Below are 4,633 nucleotides of genomic sequence, written 5' to 3' on the forward strand. Positions count from 1 at the left end.
TATAAAAGATTTGTATATTTCTTTACAGAGGGAGTATCTCTCTGTCAAAATATATATTTATGTGTAACTAGTTACTCCTGTCTTTCTACTTCCTTTCGCTGATATGTGGGGCAACTAGCAACGGGGTCCACGTGCCATATGCACAAATTAGAGTGCACAACTTCACGGTAGACACACCCCGGTTATAGCGCCGCAGTAATGCCCAATGAGCCGTCAAATCACAACCCCCCTTTCCCACTTTAGCAGTAAGCTGGACGGATGAAGTGGCAATACTTCACTGGGCCTAGATTATTTTGACAAGACTAATGTCCCTCTCAAGGAGCTCCCGAATACGGCCTCGATAAATTGTTTGCAGGCCCCCAGTTCAGTCCCACATTGGCCCACGACGCCAGTTGAGGCGGAGGGCCCGGGCGTTAGGCGGGGGCGGCCGCCCACTTCGAGCCTCGGGGAGCTGTGACATAGAACCACCTCCGCTGCCATAAATTGGATACCTCCGGGAAGGAGACTTCGGGCCATGGGGCATCGGCGTTCCTGCTTATTGCAGTGCCCCCGCACTCCGCGTGTCGGCCCTCGATCATCTTCGGCTTCACATTGAAAGTCTTGAGCCATAGGCCGAAGTGGGGGTGATGTGGAGGAAGGCTTCTCACACGACGATAAACGGCAAGATGTGGAGTATGGAATCCGGAGCTAGATCGTGGAAATCTAGCCCGTAGTAGAACATGAGCCCCCTCATGAAGGGGTCAAGAGTAAGGCCCAAGCCCCGGAGGAAGTGGGAAACAAATACGACGCTCTCGTTGGGCTCCGGAGTAGGAACAACCTGTTCGGGGGCGGGAAGCCTGTGCTTAACATCGGCGTTCAAATACCCGACCCCCCTGAGCTTCACAATATCCTCCTCTGTAACGGAGGAGGCCATCCATCGGCCTTGGTGGTCGGATCCGGACATGATCAAAGATCTGGGGTGCTTAAACTTGAGCTTTGGGTGTTGGAACTCGAGGTACGAGAAGGCGCAAGCGTGGAGATAGAGGGATAGGCTTCGACCCCTCTTTAAAGGGGAAGAATATCAAGCGTCCCCAAGCGTAACCATTAGGGACTTGCCTAGAAACACGGAGTCATGCCAACAGGCATGGTCGGATTACCCATACCCGTATTGATGAGGATCCCATAATAAGAGGGACACGATCTCTGCTTTGACAAGACGTGCCAAGAAAACCGCCTCGCGATGTGTGCGGTAGCAGGTTGTAAAATGGTTCAAATAAAAATCGGACTAGGGCGTGATGTCACTTTTCGAAGAGTTGTGAGCAGATTAGATTCGTGGATTATTATTCTCTCTATGATGGTATATGGAATTTATTTTGTAGAGCCGGACATGGTCCTTGTGTTCGGAATTTATCTTGGAGTATTCGGAGATGGAACCCGCCTCGGAATGCCGAAGACAATCTACGCGTCGGACTCATCGTCATTGAAGCCTGGTTCAGGGGCTACTGAGGGAGTCCTGGATAAGGGGGTATCCGGACAGCCGGTCTATATGATTTGGCTGGACTGTTGGACTATGAAGATACAAGATTGAAGACTTCGTCCCGTGTTCGGATGGGACTCTCCTTGGCATGGAAGGCAAGCTTGGCGATTCGGATGTAGATCTCCTTCTCTATAAACCGACTCTGTGTAACCCTAGACCCCTCCGGTGTCTATGTAAACCGGAGGGTTTAGTCCGTAGGACACAACAACAATCATACCATAGGCTAGCTTCTAGGGTTTAGCCTCTCTGATCTCGTGGTAGATCAACTCTTGTAATACTCATATCATCAAGATCAATCAAGCAGGAAGTAGGGTATTACCTCCATCGAGAGGGCCCGAACCTGGGTAAACATCGTGTCCCTAGCCTCCTGTTACCATTAGCCTTAGACGCACAGTTCGGGACCCCCTACCCGAGATCCGCCGGTTTTGACACCGACACCAACTTCGTTACATACATGCATGCTACGGGAATCAGAAACTTTAACGCAAGTATTCTTACCAATCGACAATTACTCTCTAGCATGATTCTAATATCACCGTCTTCATATCTCAAAACAAATGCAAGGAATCAAACTTCTCTTAGTATTCAATGCACTTTATATGAAAGTTTTTATTATACCCATCCTGGATGCATATCATATTAGGACTAAATTCATAACCTAAGAAAATTACCATGCTGTTTAGAGAGACTCTAAAAATAATATAAGTGAAGCAAGAGAGTTCAATAATTTCTATAAAACAAAGCCACCACTATGCTCTAAAAATATAAGTGAAGCACTAGAGCAAAATTGCCTAGCTCAAAAGATATAAGTGAAGCACATAGAGTATTTTAATAAATCATGATTCATGCGTGTCCCTCTCAAAAGGTGTGTACAACAAGGATGATTGTGGCAAACTAAAAAGCAAAACACATATCATGTGGTGAATAAAAATATAGCCTCAATTAAATTTACTGTTAGACAAAGACGAAAGAGGGCATGCCTTCTGGGGCATCCCCAAGCTTAGGCTCTTGGTTGTCCTTGAATATTAACTTGGGGTGCCTTGGGCATCCTGATACGTCTCCATCGTATCTACTTTTTCAAACTCTTTTGCCCTTGTTTTGGACTCTAATTTGCATGATTTGAATGGAACTAACCCGGACTGACGCTATTTTCAGCAGAATTGTCTAGGTGTTATTTTTGTGCACAAATAAAAGTTCTTGGAATGACCTGAAAATTCATAGAGAATATTTTTGGAATTGATAAAAAATATTGGTGAAAGAATCAACCAAGGGGGACCCACCTGCAGTCCACAAGGGTGGAGAGCGCGCCCACCCCCTAGGGCGCGCCCCCTGCATTGTGGGTCCCCAAGAGCTCCACCGACCTCAACTCCAACTCCATATATTCACTCGCCCGGAGAAAAAAATCAAAGAGAAGGATTCATTGCATTTTGCGATACGGAGCCGCCGCCGCCTCCTGTTCTTAATCGGGAGGGAAAATCTGGAGTCCGTTCGGGACTCCAGAGAGGGGAAATTGACGTCGTCGTTATCATCAACCATGCTCCATCCCCAATTTCATGATGCTCACCGCCGTGTGTGAGTAATTCCATCGTACGCTTGCTGGACGGTGATGGGCTGGGTGAGATCTATCATGTAATCGAGTTAGTTTTGTTAGCGTTTGATCCCTAGTATCCACTATGTTTTGAGATTGATGTTGCTACGACTTTGCTATGCTTAATGGTTGTCACTAGGGCCCGAGTGCCATGAATTCAGATTTGAACCCTTTATGTTTCCATGAATATATGTGTGTTCTTGATCCGATCTTGCAAGTTGTAGACACCTATTACGAGTTACGATCCGCATACCCCAAGGTGACAATAATTGGGATTCTTTCTGGTGATTACCGCAGTTTGAGGAGTTCATGTATTCACTAAGTGCTAATGCTTTGATCTGGTTCTCTATTAAAAGGAGGCCTTAATATCCCTTATTTTCCATTAGGACCCCGATACTACGGGAGGGTAGGACAAAAGATTCCATGCGAGTTCTTTTCCATAAGCATGTATGACTATATTCAGAATACATGCCTACATTATATTGATGAATTAGAGCTAGTTTTGTGTCACCCTAGGTTATAACTGTTGCATGATGAATGCCATCCGACATAATGATCCATCATTTATCCATTGCGTACGAGCTTTTCACATATTGATCTTTGCTCAGTTACTTTGCCATTGCCACTGTTACGATTGGTAGAAAACTGCTACCGTTACTTTTGCCACCGTTACCGTTACTTCCATACTACTTTGCTACTAAATACTTTGCTGTAGATATTAAGTCTTTCAGGTGTGGTTTAATTGAAAACTCATCTGCTAATACTTGAGAATTTTCTTTGGCTCCCCTTGTGTCTAATCAATAAATTTGGGTGGAATACTCTACCCTCGAAAACTATTGCGATCCCCTATACTTGTGGGTTATCAAGACCTTTTTCTGGTTCCGTTGTCGGGGAGCACATCTCTATTCCACGACTCACTTGGGATTTATATCTGTTGATCAGTATGAGGAACCTGAAAGATAATAAAACCAAGATTTCCCCTCTACTACGAGGGAAGGTAAGGAACTGCCATCTAGCTCTGCACTTGATTCACCTTCTCTTTTGAGCAAGCTTGCGATGCCTACACCTGCTATTGATTCTGATATGTCGCATGTTATTGATGATGCTACTTCTACTATGAATGATGCTTATGATGCTACTACTTTGCTTGATAAAATTGTGACACTGGGTAAATTACTTGATGAACATCTTGCTAGAGTTAGAACTATTGATTATGCTGAAGATGATGATATTTTTGAAACTGATGAAATTATTCAAACAAAAAACTTTGAAACACCTGTTAGACCTAGCTCTCCTAGATATGAACTTCCTCTTATGCCTGAGGGTTATGTTATGGATGGATAGGTAGATTGGGACTTTCTTGCTTGTAAGGATAGAGATGGTCTTAAGAAATTATTATGCAAGTGGAAAGAGAAATCTTTGAATGCTAGAATGCAATATGATCCTAAGTTTGCTACTTCACCTATTTGTGTTACTGATAAGGATTATGAATTCTCTGTGTAACATCCCAAATTTTCAATTTGGAATGT

Source organism: Triticum dicoccoides, chromosome 1B, assembly GCF_002162155.2.
Source record: "Triticum dicoccoides isolate Atlit2015 ecotype Zavitan chromosome 1B, WEW_v2.0, whole genome shotgun sequence".
NCBI classification, from domain to species: Eukaryota; Viridiplantae; Streptophyta; class Magnoliopsida; order Poales; family Poaceae; genus Triticum; species Triticum dicoccoides.